The sequence below is a fragment of the Condylostylus longicornis genome, unplaced genomic scaffold (assembly GCF_029603195.1).
Source record: "Condylostylus longicornis isolate FDR11 unplaced genomic scaffold, ASM2960319v2 ptg000018l, whole genome shotgun sequence".
Classification (NCBI taxonomy): Eukaryota; Metazoa; Arthropoda; class Insecta; order Diptera; family Dolichopodidae; genus Condylostylus; species Condylostylus longicornis.
The window spans coordinates 3,722,376-3,739,570 of NW_026577987.1; the positions used below are offsets into that span (position 1 = coordinate 3,722,376).

A 17,195-nucleotide genomic window follows, 5' to 3' on the forward strand; every position below is an offset into this window, starting at 1 on the left:
AGTGCAATTCTAAAAATAATTTATTGAATTTTGTGTACGTTCAACTATTTTTAATACAATTTTAAAAAGGGGTGAGAAAATTCTTTAATTTTTTAAATTACTGTACATGTACTTAGAGTATTTTATACAAATAGTAATTTTTCTTCATGTATTAAGTATTTCAATATATGCATTAATTAATTAAAAAGAAGTCCGGCAGGTATCTATAGATAATTTAATAACGAGACGGTTATACAATAATCAAATTTCACTGTCTAAATTTGTAGAAACTTGAGTCTTTACACGTTTTTAGTTTTATAAATTTTTCAAATACTCGTATGTACATGCGAAAGTCGAAAGTAATTGTGAAAGTTCTCAGTATTCAGCAGTTTCTTTGAACGCATTGAATAAAATAAAAAACAAAATCAATGCAGGAATTTGGAAGGCTGAGTTTACATTAATTTTAGTTAGTATATCGCGACTCACCTTAACCTAAGAATTTATGTAATAGGAGCCACTAACTAATTTGCCACTAACTCAGAGGAAAACTAATCTAAAACTAAATGTTATTAGATTATGTAAAATCTTTACAAAGGTAGAACTAAGAGATAAAAATGAAATAATTATAGATAATTTTCCGTTTCGTATTCTTAACTTAACACTTTTTTTGGAAAAAAGCGATCAAAACCATGCTCTTGATATTTTGAAAATCAATATCGAATCGGACTAAATCGAATAAACAAAAACTGAAACTAAAAAAAATTGTAAAAATTTTATTTAATATTTATCCAACCACACGTAACGAATTTTAAGAATAGCTCCATTTTGAGAATTTATCAGCTATTCCGATAAGGGACAACAAGTCAATTTCTTCATAATTCAAATATTCGAATATTAACGAAACTCTTAGTTGGTAAAATTAAGCTTTTAAGTATATAAAATTAAAATTTAACGGAATTTTGCGGAATTGTATTTTAAATATAAAATTTTATGAACAAGTTACAACAATTTCTTTGTCGCATCCGTAATATTGGTGACAAAATTGAAATTACAAAACTTTCTATAATTAACTATAAATTTCATCCCAAACGATTCGCTGAATTTGGAGCTTTTTAATAGGGTTTTTTTTGGGTTAAGAGTCGATGCACATTTTTGGTGTAAAACTGCAGTTGTCAAAAAAGTAAAAATGTTATTTTATACTTCTTTCCACTGCATAAATCCAAAAATTATCAAAAATTTTATGATTCAATCGGAACGCGAAAGTGTAATTTTTTCAATTATTTCCAAAAACTCTCGCTTTTCTTTCTGCTGAATATTTAAAATTTCAATGCTTTTTGTTTTGTTTTTCTTATTAAAAATTGATGCCGGGAAATGACAAACCTAGTAAAATTTCATAAAAGTAATTTGCTTGTAATTTGATAATTTCTGGGTGTGTGTTTTTTTTTTACCATTTTTAACGTCCGAATAATGACAATTTTTTCAACAATTGTTGTTTCTTGCGCTGATTAAAAACACGAGAAAAAAGTAAATCTGAAAATTTGACAAAATATTTATTCACATGTTGGTTGACTTTATAATCATTAAGTGTCATTATGGAAAAAAAAACAAACAAAAGAAAAATAAAGAATTTTTTAATAAAGAAAAACTTTTACCATTATCAACACTTCACTTTTGATGAAAACCTGTCATCATAAATGATCATTTTAAACGTCATCATCATCATAACCATCGTTTACTACACATAAACTTTCCTTTTTAAATTAAAAACTATTTTAGTCTGATAACTTACACAAGACATACCATGTGCTTGCCGTTAACTAGATGTTGCGAAGCATAAGTTTTGAATAAAATTTTATTACATTATTAGACATTTAAGTACCTATAAAAATATATTTGACAGAATTTCAGGAAATTCAATAACAGTAACAAAAAGTAATTTTCACTGCCATTAAAAGAAAGAGTGTTAAAAGGAAATAATCGCATTTTTTTATTAGTTTTGTTTAATTTTCTTTTATTCATTCAAAGATGCTGCCCTTTGATTTTTTAATATGTTGGTATTATTGTACTTAATGGCTGTTGTCTTTCTTTATATAATAAGGCATACGAAAACGTCATAACGTTTAAGTTATTTGACAGCACACTTTTTTAATCTAGTAATATTTTGACATTAAATTAGAAAACTTTTACTTAACATGCTTATGCATACATTGATGTCGTAAAATTGATCGAAAGTAAATTTTTTATAGGAATTGTGTTTCAATTGTAACGATAACTTTCTGAAAAATTTCACAAAATGGTAGAATTCATAGATTAGATGTAAATTTCTAAAAATTTGACATGTTGTTGCTTAAATTTTTAATTTCTAATCAATTTGTTAAGTTGGTAAATTTTGTTTTTTTAATTTTTATAACTTTTATAACCTATTTTAAACTTAAAAATAACCCATTTAAAACTTGAATTTAATCTAATTTTTATTTAACGCAACTAACTTGGATAATGTCATTTTCCAATAAAATTGGAACTAATAATTTTCATTTTCATTACAAGGAATAAAAATATTTTTTTTTATAGTATTTGTACTGACAAATAATTCCTTTGCACACTTTACTCTGCACGCATTTTTGTCTTAAGTTTGTGTCTTTTCCATTTTAAAAGCTAGAAGATTACGAACATTAATTTTGAAACTTGCCAGAACGCAAAGAAATATGCAAATTTAGTAATATTTTGAAAAGCAGAAAATTTTTCTAATGTTTAAATTTTTGTCTTTATCAATTATAGACAAAATTCCAAGATCTGTGGATTTAATTTAAAATTGTGTTTGACATTACACATGCCCTGATGATTTGACAGTCTAAGCCCAATCGATATTTAATTCAATTTATTTGTCATTTAATATTATCGTTTAAGTTTTGTAAAATTTTCTGCTCATTTAAAAAACTATTTTTTTTTTCAAACTTACTTTTTTTTGTATTTTATTGTATTTTTTGTCTTTTTTATTATTACTCCAATATTATACATTAAAATATCATTCAGAGAATTTGTAAATTCAATAAGATCATTAAATGAACACAATTATAATTGAGTAAAGAAAAATATAGTTGAGAATTAAGAGGAAATGTAACTTCCCACGCGGTTATAACCAACTCGTTTAAGTTGTTTTATGTTTTTTTTGCGATGTTTGCTGGTCGTTTTTTTTGTTGTATAAGATGAAAACTAAAAATAATTTTAATTTTGATCTCAATTAAATTGAAAAATTATATTTGATTAACAATAAAGAAAATAAATTGTTAACAATAAGGGAAAAACTTATATAGTACAATTAATCATGAATTAAAAAATGGTTTGACAATTTGACGACTGTACTTCAAAAATGAATTCATTGTAATTTATTGAATAAAATAGGGCAGCAATCACACGCACAAAATTATGAACACATTAAATTTCTGCACAAAATTGCTTAAATTAATTTATTATTAAATAAAACTTAGAATTATCGGAATTAAAATTAGAAATTGAATAATCAAAATTTTTAATATTCACTGAATATATCTAGTTTTATGCTAGCCATTATTAAAATTTTATAATTTATATTTTGTACTTTAGGAAATTGCAGTCTTTTTTGCGAAATTACATTGAATATCTAAGTTGAATTCAATAAAATTTTTGCAAATTATTGATTGTAAATTTCACAATCCACAAAGACAAAAAAAATAACATATAATTTTATTAAAGTTTTAATATGTGGTCAGTTGTTTAAATTTTCTCATACAAATTATTTAAATTGTAAAATTAAATATTTGATTGCAAAGAATATTCATTTTAAATGGCAAATAATAATTTATTCATATTTTGTATTATAATTAAAAATAAATCAATCATATTCGATGTGGTCTTGAACTTACATAAATAATAAAATAACAATTTTAAATTGATTTTTTATTTGTTATCTGAATTGTTTTTTATATAAAATTGGTTTTTAAAATTAGAACACAAATTTCTATTTTTACATAATATTGATGATTGAAGTGAGTTTGGTATATCGTTATTAAGAAAAATTGTAAAAACTTATTTGAAATTGTTGATTGCCTAACCGATACGTGTAGAAAAGGTTGTGGATTTTGTGGCTCAATTTTTCTAATATTCCATAATGAGCAAAGGCGTTCGTTCTTATACTATTTTCTACTAATTTTAAGATCAGACTTTAATTTTAACTTCTTTAACTTAAAATTTTTTGCTAATATTAAAAATTAGTTATACTTTGTCGACAATAATTTGAATTCAATAATATGAGTTCAAAAATACTACATTAATGTGAAAGTAGAAATGTTAAAAATTTTCTGGACTAGTAGGTATGAAAAATTATTCATAAATAAATGTTCGATTTTTTTAAATATTTGTCTTTTACAATAAAATTTCTGAAAGTTTTAAGAAATTTACTTGATTTTGATACATGAGTTGAAAATTTCAAAATATAAAAGCAAAATCTGCTTAATAGATAGGATAACAAAATTATTAAATAAAGCTAAAGAGTTGGGAAATATTCATCTGGAAAATATTTACAATTTTACGAACTTGTATGTGTATATTGTTAAAACAGCTCATAATTTTTGAATTTTGAAGTTGAATACAAAGCTATTACGTGTTAATTACAAAATATCTATCTGTCACTTTAATTTAATAATATAAATTGTTAGTCTATTGTAAAGGTATATATTGAAAAAGTTTCGATTCTCGCTTATTAATATTTTGATCAATTAAATTGTTGTATTATGGCACAATTATTTTCTTATTAACTGATTTTTCTCAATACCACCATATGTTACCATATTATCTAGGTTAACAGTTAACAGTTGTTGGATAACAGTTTTTGAATAAGTTAAACTATAAAATTTTTGTCAATACTGATATTATATGTGCCGAAAAAAATCAGATTAACTCCAAATATCAAAATAAAGCGAATGTTTTAGTGCGAAGGTACGAATGTTATGTGCCACGTTCATATATTCAGGACTCGCGAATGAAATAGTGTATTATACGTTTTATTCGGTTCGGTAAATACTTAAACGTTTTCTTAAAAGTTCATAATTTAGTTTTGTATCTTTTAAAAATTTTTTAAATATAATTAAATATTATAAAATTAATCAAAATATTGTGTACATTACGCTACTGAATTGAGCAAGATTCTCAATATTTCTGAGAATTTAATTATTTTTATCCTAGTAAAATCATCTTACGTTGATGACGTTTATTTGACTGACATACATATATTAAGTTGAGATGTTAATTAACAAAAAATATTTTTTTATAACAAAATCGTAAAAATTTTAAGTAATTGTTATTAAAAATTGCATATAAAATCATAAAATTACATGTGTAAGTATAACAAAAATATTTTCAATTTGTTATTCAATTGTTATATACATATGTATAACAAATGTCTATAATAAAGAATAATATTCATTTTATAGATAATACATAAATAACGGTATTATGCCGCCATTATCTTTATAAATATTCATATTGTAAGCTGTAAAATCGAAAATTTCAATAACATTATAATTAAACCAAATAAAACCGAAGAAAAATTATAGATTTTTTTTTTTGAAAATTTTACGCACGAGCTTCATGTAAACGCAATGAGACAAACAAAAATATTAAATTGTACGAATGAAGCTCGATTCAAAAATTATATAAGCTATACGATTGATCGATTAGCAAAAAGAAAAAGAATTCAATTTGAACTGAATAGGCGCGCATTAAAATGTTGTAAAATAAAAGAAAAATTAAAAGTAATGGCAAAAAAAAAACTTCACCAAATAAGCCGCCTCCATATAATATTACCATACACGACATGCTATGCTTATGCTCTATACTTAATATGACAAGCGTATCGTTAAAGTTATAGCGAAAAAATTAAAATTTGATTAAAAAAATGTAATTTCGCGTTGTTAGCAAACTTTTTATTATTTTTTTGTAGTAATTGTTGTATGTAGCTGTATTTGTTGCATCAACATTGTTATTTCTTTTTGAGTATTTTCATCTACTGCGGAATGGAAATTTAATAACTTGATTAAATTTCGAAGAACTACTTTTGTATGTTAGTACATATGTAACGTATGTATGTGTATATGGCAAAGTTAAGTTTTAGCATAAATTTGAGTGGAACTAAAAAAGCAGTCAATATGTTAAAGCTTAATTTAAAATTATGCGAAGCAAATTTTTCGATCACATATTCGATTGTGTGTTAGTGTAAATACGAGCGCACTACTTACTAGTATAAAAATATTGTGTTGCCACCTAACACATTTTGATTAAAACATTTTTATTATACTTTCGATAGCAATTTATGGAATATTTTTTTGGAATTTTCATCATCTTTTGAAATCAATTTTTTTTTTTTTTTTGTATTTCCACTGCTTTTTGTTATTCCGCGAACTTTATCATAATGCATACTTGTTTACATTTTTACGTACATACACATAAAATATGGTACGTATATTGTTATACAGTTTTGTATGCGACTATGCTGTAGTGATCATGGCAACATACTGGAAAAATTATTAATGGTTGATTTGGGGACTGCATAGAAAAGTCATCGATCGTATTCAATAGTTTGGTATTTTTATTAATGCTTTTTGAAATATTTTTAAAATTATTTTTTAAAATTAAAAATAAAATGATTTTAAAATTTGTGGCGATACAAATTAATCGTAATACTGGACCTAATTTGCTCAGCATGCATGAATGAATTTAAAATCGAGAATTATTGTTAAATTAGTTGGGGTCTGTATGTCTATTGAATAGATAGTTGAAATGAATTGACAGGTAGGAGAAAATTTTTTTTTTAACAAATTTTTTTATTCAGGTTTGTCTTTGTTATAACAATTACAGCATTACAGCTGGAGAAGAAAGAATTTGTAAAGAGAATAATAGGTGTATAGGTTCAATTAAATTGGTAAAAATATTAAATTTTTTTTTTGTACTCATATTGTTCATGTTTACAATGGTGTGTCACTTTTTAAAGGAATGTGAAAATAAAAAAAAACAAAATTGTTCAAAATTTGAATTAATTTTTCATATTTAAAATTAATTTTCAATATGTTTTGAATAACAAAAGTTTCTACTATTTTTGAATACTGAATTTTATATATTTGGGCTAAATAATTTTTTATTGAACAAGTTATTGTTCTAGTGTGGTGACATTAATTTTTAAAGGCTCACTAAGTTTTCAAGTATTTTATAATTTGATTTATTAGCGGTTGAAACGAAAAATTGCAATTTTAGGCCGTAACCCGCGAAAATTTCCAATTAACTCAGATGTATGAGATGTATTCTCATTTGTGTTATTTAGATCATTTTGAGTACATTTGTAAAAAAACGAAATGAACTCTATCCATCTGTCTATTTGTGCAAATGTTTAAAAAAGTTCTACATTTCGTTCTTCAAAACTGTGCTATGATTCCTCATTACCCTATTCGGTATTCGCATTTTCAGCTTAACTCTTGTTGCTTGTACATACAAAAATTCTAATATTAATTCACTCTTTTTCCGATAACTGAAAATTTATTATTTCTTTTTATAATTACAGGTTCTCTAATAAAAGTGAGATTAAATGAATTAGAGAGAGAATTTTATACTATAGCTCTAAGAAAAAAGTTGGAAAACGTCTTACAGTTTTTAAAAGGTAAGTTATCTTTTGAATTAAGCGTTAGAAAAAGATGAAAGTGAGCACCCTTTTTAAAATTTTTGTTTTTGAGAAAGATGCGTTTTCCAGTTTTTGATTTACATTACGCTTATATTCTTCAATGGTAATTGATATTTTTTTTTGCTATTACTGAAAACCTTTATTCTTCATTCTACTTTTATTACTTAAAATTGAAGAATTTTATTTTATTGAAGAATATTCTTTTCCATTGGGCTGCTAGGGGTTCTTTACATGTTATTATGTAATGCTATACTAGTGGTAAAAGTAGAATGAGTTGTGAGCAATTGTTTACCCTAAATTTTTACAATGGCAAAATAATTTCCTCTTTAAATTTTATTTAAATTTTGCAATTCCATTTCATTTCCAAATCAATAATTTTATTAAAGGATTTATATTTTATGCCTTAAATTGTTTATATAGTCAAAAACAAAAAAAACAAGATGAAAGAGATTAAATTTCTCTTGTAAATATAAATGTAAATAGATTAATATATATTTAAAACGGACTTCCGTTCTCCTAAATAAAATTATTGTGAATTAAAACGAAAAAAAAAATTATAAATGGAACACGACCGTAAAAAACTAAAAAGTTAAACCCAGTCACCATTCATCATCCCCTTATATTAAGGGATACAATTCAAATATACATATGTAAGCGTGTATATACGAATATATTTGTGTGTGCTGCATAAAATTTATTTTCAAAAAATTTTGTTACTTTTCAAATACGTATACCAATTTATAACAATTTTTTAGTTTTCACTATAAAAATAAAACAACTAGTCAACCCTAAATCATTTGATGGATTAACGTTGATGGAGCATTTTGATGATTCTTATACCAAAGCATTAATTTTAATATTCACTGGAATTAACTAGAGAAAAAACACTAAAAAAAGGGTGGCGGCACATATTAAATCTTACACATGAAAACAAAATATCGTGTACATCTTAACTATTTTCCATATTAAATATAAAGGATTGATGTATAAGAGAATATTTATAATGTGTTTGTTTGTAATATCGGCAAGTGGAGGAGGCAATTCGGAAATTAAAGTGAGATGATGTTAAAGTATTTTCTGTGATTTAATGATGCTATAGGGTTTACGGAAGACTTTTTGTGTTCTTTTTGAAATAAATTCTCATAAACATAGAGGTTAACAATAAATATCTGCAAAATATTCTCTCTTATATTGTATATTATTTTCAAACGGAAAATGAAATGAGAAAAAAGGAATATAACAAAACTTATTTAATATGCTTTTGGGTGTTGCCAAAGCTAATTTTTGTGATATACATAAATAGTATATAAACTGCAGCATGTAGTGTCAATGGTAACACTCGAAAACAACTTAAAATAGGAATATTTTTTATAATAGTAATGAATAAATTTTTTTTATTATATAACAACCTTTTATCTTAATTTGTTGGGTTTTCCATTTAAAGTGAGAATTTATGAAATATATAAATAAAATATTGATAGACATTTCAAATGTTTTAATAGAATCGATCGAGGATAACCGTTTTGCAAACAATTTTTTTTAGATTTTAGAAAAATTTCTCATATTGTAACAAAACTAAGATGCATCTAGATACAAAATTATTTCTGTATAAAAATGTTATAAACGACGGCTTCAACATCAGTAATGTAAAATTTCTCTCCATGTTGATGGAGTTCAGAAACCAAGACTCTGTTTTATTTTTCCAATCAATTATTTTTAGTAATTCAATTTTGTGTGTAGATGGCAGCTTTTTTAACATAATTACCAAATTAGGTTCAAATTTCTAAAATACACAGAAACACCAAAACGTAAGTTGTTACAAAACTTGAGTTTTAATACAGGCAGGATCAAGTTCGGACAGCAGCATTCGTACAAGCTTATTTAATGCAATTTTACAATTTCGTACAGGGTTCTATTCAAACTAAAGCAAAGAACAAAAATTAAATTTTTCAAGAAATCAGTTTGCAAATGAGAAAAATTAGGATGTTGAGTAGATGTATCAGGTAAATAAAATATAAGTGAAATTTGGAGGTGATTTATATATTGAACGTTCATTTACACACACACTGATATTCAAAACGTATGCTGTAAATTGTTTGTTATTGCCTATATAAATATTGGCTTACGTACATACTTACATATATATAAGTATATTAAAAATGTGAGGAGAAAATTAAGTATAATTTGATGTGGAAATGATAAATTAATGGAAATGAAAATTTTTATTATAACACAAAATATATAGGGGAGGAAATAATTTAATATTTTGTTTTTATTTTACCCCTATATGTACATTTACATACGCGTATAATATATATACTTCTATATGTAAACATTATATTATATTAAATGGAAATAAATTGTTCATTGAACGCAAGTTATAAGCTCTATTTTATACATAATTACTTATTTATGTATATATTGGAATATTGAGGTTCAAAAATATTTCAGAAAACAAATAAAGGATGCTGATGTGGATGAATAAATAATTGGAATAGTGATACAATTAGGTCAGGAAATGTAACATAATTATAAAAAATAAACATAAATTTCAAGGTTTTTATTATTATGAGATTTGAAAAATTCAAAAAGATATTTTTTTTTTGTTTTTTAGTAAATAATACGGGATGAAAATAAATTATTCAAAAATTACTTATAATAATTAACGAAATCAAAAAATGGTTTCGATGTATTACGAAAATTTAACGATTCATTAAAATGCTGTTAAAAACAATACTTTAGAAGCGAAAATATTGTAAGGTAGTTGCAATTAACTGTAGTACGTTAAGTAGTTGTGCAACACATTTTAAAATTATTTAAACTCTTTAAGAGATTTATCATTGGAAGATTTTCATTTCGAAACATTTAATGGAAGCGAGTTGTAATTCTTGATAATCTACAAATCAATTTTTTTGGTATTTTTTCATTCTTCATGAAAATCACACATTTTACCTCTAATTCTTTAAGCCTCATTTTATCTGAAAAAATAAAAATTAATTATAACTCATATATTTAATCAATGTGCAATAGGTTGACTTTGCACGTTTCATTTCAGAATTTTAAAGAAATTCAGAATTTTAAAGAAAGAAAAGAAAGAAATAAATCATATCGAGAAAAATCTATACCTAAATTCCCTTGCAATATTGATATAATTTTTTCCAATTTCTTAATCTATTCTAACAATTCTTAATCTATTCCAACATTCATATGAAGGCGTAAAGAATATACAAAATAAAGTAAGGTCCGTCGGATCGCTTTTGGCATTTTTTGAAAGTCAGTTGGGCAACTTAATTTTTCTAAAAAATCTATTACAGAAATGCAGAAAATCTTTGATGATCAAAACTAAAAATTATAGCAATTTTAATAATTTGTGCTTGTTCGTGGGACTTTTAGTATTATTTAAGCATTAAAAATTTATTTTTGATTAAATTGTTGGCTTTTTTAACATTAAAGAAGGAAACGATAAATGTCACGTCAAACACTACGAAGAAATATATTTTTTCAATAGCTTTGTGTGTTGTTCGTGTACTTTCAGGCCAATCTGGCCGTTTTATTGACAAAGAAAGAAGAACAGAAAAATTTTATATTAGACTCAAGGTTAATGGCCCAGTGTTGTATTTATGTTATTAAAAATAAAATTTATCACTTTTTTTGGTTAATTTAAAATTCTTTTTTCTTATTTAGAAGCTACTTTGATAGTTTAGAAGATTTTTTTTTTCCTTCTTCACTCCTAGGTGAAGTATAGGGCTAGTGCTGATATCTATCATGCCCTAGTTCCTATAGTCACAGAGAGTTAGCTAGGTAGGACAGAAACCCCATAGTATAACTACTTACCTCAATGAAGTCATAAGATTTATTCGTTTAATAGACAAATAAGGGTAGTTTACTCGCTAATTTTGTGATAAAATCATTGCAAAGTAAAATTCTGTGCTTATTTCCCTAATGCTTACTTCCAAAAATTTTCATACAAATCAAATTTTTTCAAGTAACTCAAGTTAATTTAGAATATACTTAGTTCTGAAGTTTTTTTCCTTTCTCCATTTTCAAGGACAGTACATGCGGCCTCGGTTATGTTTCATATTATATGTGGGCGACTAGTCTATGTAGATGCATAGCTATCTTGTATAAAGATAAATTTTTCTTATACGTGCGTTGGTGCGGCTTAACACCTTTTTACCGAAATTTTAATAACTTTATTGCAGCATGATGTCACCAGTTTAATGTGAATTCATAAGTTTTGAGCATTTCTCATTTTTAAATAAAATTTTTTTTTTTAATTATTACAGTTTTGCACTTATAAAAAAGGATGTCAAAGAATAATTTTTTTTTACCTAGTATAATTTTATATTTTACGAAATTTTTACACGCAAATTCATGCTGTGCAATTTTTTTTTTCAAATTCGTGTTTAAACTAGACATTTCTAAAATTTTATTTGAAATGGAATTGAAACAAAAAAGCACATGAACTTTCCCAGGTTGTTTTTCTATTTTTTTTTTTTTTGCTCATAGGTAATTAATAAAATTATAAAATTATTTTCTTTATTTAAATGCAAGAAAGCAATAAAAAGAATCGCACCTATATTTCTCTAATGTTAAGGTAAAGTACCTTAACTGGAGTACCTTAAATTTATTACTTAAGATTTCGTTTTTAACCGTTAAATATGTATGTATACATAATAATGCTCTTTTAATCTAAAAAAACACAAGAAGATTATAAAATGGAAGAATAAACCATTGTCGTAAATAACACGCGGTCTTTGTATAGAGAAATTCGTTTCATTTTACATACAATCTTCTTCACAAAATTCAATGAAAGAATAAAGAAATAAAAATTATAGAATGATAGAAATTAAAAACAAAATAAAAAATACATGAAAAAGAGCAATCTAATAGCGCTTATTAAATGAAAAATGCAGCATGTTTACTTGTCTATAAATTCAATGTGCAATGCAACGTTACTATTAATTGTTTCATAGTTCTTAATTTATAAAAGAAAAAAACCCGCAACTCAACAATCTGTTAAAACAAATGTTTCTGATATTCAAATTCATTTGCGGTACATTTTATTTGGTAACGAAATTTGGAAAGATATAATTTTATTTTCTCTCTCTTATGTAGAAATTTTCTTATTGGGGGGGGGGGTCAGTTAAAGTTGTATACATACCTGTTATGTTTTATTCATGTATTCTATGCTTATAGGTACATATTATGTTATACTAATATGGGAAATGGAAGCTGTTCCTATCCATGAGGAAAAATTTTCTTCTTGTAAGTCCCTTTCTAGATCTTGTTTCAGCGCAAATCCAACTCTTACTAAGGTATCTGAAACAAAATTGTGTAGCTTCACGACACCCTATAGCGAAATTTTTGTGTTGTCTGTACGATCTCAGGTATGCATTTGTACAATAATTCATATACCACAGTTTCTTTTATATACATATGTTATGACTTTGCTGAGTCAAAAGTAGTTGATTTTATATATTTTGTTGTAACGTAATAAGTAACTGATTTTATTTTTTTTAAGTTGGTGTGCCCTCAGGTAATTGAGAGAATTAAAAACTCAACTTTTCCGGATTATCTATGGATTTATAGGAATAGTACTTTATCATATAAATTACTACTTTACAATTTTTTGACAACTGCGCACCATTAATAGATTTGCCGGTTTCTTTTTTTAATCTCAACACTCTTTTCAATTTTAATGGAGGACGCGGCAATATGAGATTTTATTAATTGTCTATTTGTGTGTTTACTTCTTTTATGTATTTAAAAATTTTTATGGTTTTTATTTAGACCAATTTTGTATAAATTTAAAGTTTTTTTTAAATAAATTAAATATGAGAAATAATTGCTAATGTTATGGCGATTTTTAACGGTATTAATGGAGGAAATGCAGATCAAAACTGTAAATTTAATAATAAATTTTATAAATAAACGGATAAAAATGATGCACACGCCATGAAATTATAATTTTATTTATTTACGTTTCACTGAGGAAAAAGATAATTAAACGAAGAGGTTCTTTTTGATTTTTATAACAACACTCTTTCTCTTCCTTTTACTAAGAATAGACATCGCTGTTTTCTTTTTAAAGAGAATAAAACAAAAAAGAACACAATTTAAAGTGAGTGAAAAGTATTTACATATATAGTGGTATGAAATCAAAATATTATTTTTAGTTGCAAACTGAAATAACGAGGATTTTATGGTTAACATAAATTTCTAATTCACATGGGAAAAATTTTAAGAATTTCGAAAGGAAATGGAATGAAATGCAAAAACTATGATTTAATTATATTTTTTCTTTAACTTTAAATTATAAATTGAATTTCATTTAATTTTAAATAATTAAAAAAAATTGAAATTATGTTTGAACAAATCAAAAGTAATTTTTTGAAATTAATATTAGGAAAAGTCTTATACTTTTTTTGATATAACTGTTATACATACATACATCTATTTAAATAAATTAGATAAATGGATTCGAAAACTTCATGACAAATTTTATTATATTAATGACAATCGGGAGAAACAATTTGAGTAATCCTTAGTTTTTTTGAGTTAATTAAGTTCGAGGGTTTGAAAACCATTTTGATTAACAAAACCATATTCTTTTTTTGTTTCTCTAAGAAAGTAATTTTCAGCTTTAACTAACATGTTACCTAATTTGATCAGATTTCTGAATCCTAGTACATTTTTGTAAAAATAATATGGGCAAATTTGTAGAATGCGTTTTTCTTACGTCATTATAACATCTTAAAATTATTATACGAAACCGACAAATTTTTTTCCTGAATTATGTACAATTTTGAATATGGAGAATTTTGATATTGTCAGATTTCATTTTTGTCGAAAGTTGTATTAGACTGTTTCCCCGTATCTTCTCAGATAAGTATAGCAATTTTTCCTATTTTTCAAGTTTTGTTCTTTTAAATTCTATTATTTCCAATTAATTTAACAGTTAAAATTTAATATTCTTATTAAAGAAGGCTGAAAAGAAAGTCAAAATTTAGTTTGACCGTAAAGCGTAATCTTTAATTTGTAGACATTTTTTAAATTTTGGTACTAAGTTTGATTTTGTTTCGATTTTTTCAAGAGTCTTTGAGTGAACAGCCTTAAATTATATTATTTCTTTATTTGATAAAAGGATAGACGAAGAAATGGCCTGATTTTGAAGCTTGATAACAAAAGATTGAGTAAGTAAGATTGTTTTAAGTATTTTTTATTCCATTAAAATTACAAAAACACTAGCCATAAAACATAAAATGTTCGATATTGACTTGAAAATATTCAAAGACTTTACTTAGGTATTCTGGTATTTTTATAGCATTTAGAAATCAATGGCAAAATACATTCAAGGTTTAATTAAACGATTTAATTATATGCGTACGTATGTATGAACTCTTAATGCATTAATTTGTTAAAATGATTTTGTTGTGAAATTAGTCAATTTTTTAACATTTTAAAATGACAAAACTTTGCTCTCTGACACATCGAACACTTAGAAAACTCTAAAAAAATTTAGAGAATTTATAAATTACATTTAAATACTATAAAAAGTCCTTTTATATTTAAATTGCTGTTAATATAAAACGAAATTAACGCATAGAGGAAAACTTGATTATAAATTTTTGAACTTAAATGTTTTGAGTTTCCTCGAGCCTTTTCATTAATAAAATTAAAAGAAACATGGAAAATATGAAGGCTATTCGTATATTTGAACAATAAAAATGGAAATATTTAAAAAAGTTTATACAATGTACGGAATACAAGACCAGATAAACTTATTGCAAATGTAAATCAAAGCAAACCATGCCATCACACACACATTTGAATCAAAAAAATAAAAAAGAAAGTAAAAAATATTTTTATGAAATGTAAAATTTTTATATGAAATTCTACAATGATGCCGTAAATGTAATGGCGTTTGAAAATGAAAATTTGGTGGAAAAACCAACAGAAAATTTAATTCCATACTTCTTACTTATTTACTAAATGCACACGTAGTGTAAGGTAAAAAAATAATATTGGATGAGTTGCAATCATTTTAATTCCGCATTCTAATCTTTTTTCTCTTTTTTTAATTTTGTTAAAAGAAGACAAAAAAAAGAAATAAAGATGAAGAAGAAAAATTAGCATTTTCATGGAAATTTCAAATTAAAAAGGGCAAAGTAAATATAAGAAAAGAAAATCCAAAGAATAAAATTCTAGATTTTTATATTAAATTTTAAAATTCAATTTAATTGAATAAATTGCAAGAGATGATTTTATGCATTGAATACAAAAACCAAAAAAAAACGGGCCAAATTAGACTCACAGACTCATTGCAATTATTATAGAAAAATTAAATATGTATTAAAAAAAATTAAATTATAATAAAATGTGTAAATGGCATAAAATGAGTTTTGAAATCAGCAAATTGAAAATTACATTCCATGTAATTTATATGAAAATAAATTAAGATTGGAAATGACACTATTAAAAGACTGAAATGATTTTATTAAATGAACTTCATGTACTTGAACTTCGAAGTGTCAATAAACATTCGTATAAGGATAATTTTCTTGTAATTCCACGTATTGTTAAGATCTTATATTAACAAATAGTAATGACAATAAATCTTTAATTTAGATTCTAAGCCAAAGTCTTAAGGTTAAATCAAAAATTAATTATTTTGGCCATATACGTATGCATTATATGCAATGGTTCTTCGGGTTATTAATGATTTGCGGCTCTAACTGTGAGTTTCAGAATTAACCACATGTTATATCTTGTAAATTATCTTATAAAAATCAAATGAGGGTTACATTAGAGAACATTTACTGTTGCATCACATGGTTTTTCTAATTATCACTTGCAATTATATTTTTTTCGTAATTAATACCGAAATATTTTAATTTTATCTTAATTACTTCATTTAAATCGTCTAATAATGAAAATGTTCAATTCAATAAAAATTTGTAATGAATATAATTAAGAATTTCACAAAAGTTTCAAATTTTGTAGAAGAATGAAATGATGTGAATTTAAATTGAAAATTAGAAGAATAATAAAAATTTCGGATAAAAATGTAAAAATATTCTTTAGTTGTATGTTTGTAACATGTAAACGAATGCACCATATCAAAATTTTAAGTCTAGATTTTTTTAAAGATTTGATTTTAATCATGAACTTTAGCAAAGCTTGATGTAAATTTATAAAAATATTTTTTGAAACTGGTAATGAAATAGTATTTCAATTGTAAAATATTTTAATTGTGCTTGATTCAACTATTTTTTGAAATTCAATAGCGAATAATTTGATTTTTAAAAAGTCGAAACACAGTATTTATTCTAAAATTATAAGTAAATTGAACTATTATGGAAGAAAATTTGATTTTCGGCACCTAAAATATCTGAGAATAATTATTTCATATGGAATTTAGTCGTGTACACTAAAATGAAAAGATTCTGAGTAGTTCTTAAAAATTCTAAACAAACAATAAATGAAAAATGAATTAATAGTCTCGTAG

General features: G+C 24.5%; 1 protein-coding gene across 4 annotated transcripts in view; it reads left to right on the forward strand.

Annotated features, from left to right (window-relative positions):
* The window catches only part of LOC129606305 (SH3 and multiple ankyrin repeat domains protein 3), a 291,247-nt gene that overhangs the window by 90,364 nt on the left and 183,688 nt on the right, over nucleotides 1-17,195 (forward strand). For all 4 annotated transcript variants that reach the window (XM_055516558.1, XM_055516559.1, XM_055516561.1 and 1 more), the window contains one exon: nucleotides 7,568-7,663. The gene's annotated coding sequence lies outside the window, so the exon portion shown is untranslated. The remainder of the gene's footprint in view (nucleotides 1-7,567; nucleotides 7,664-17,195) is intronic.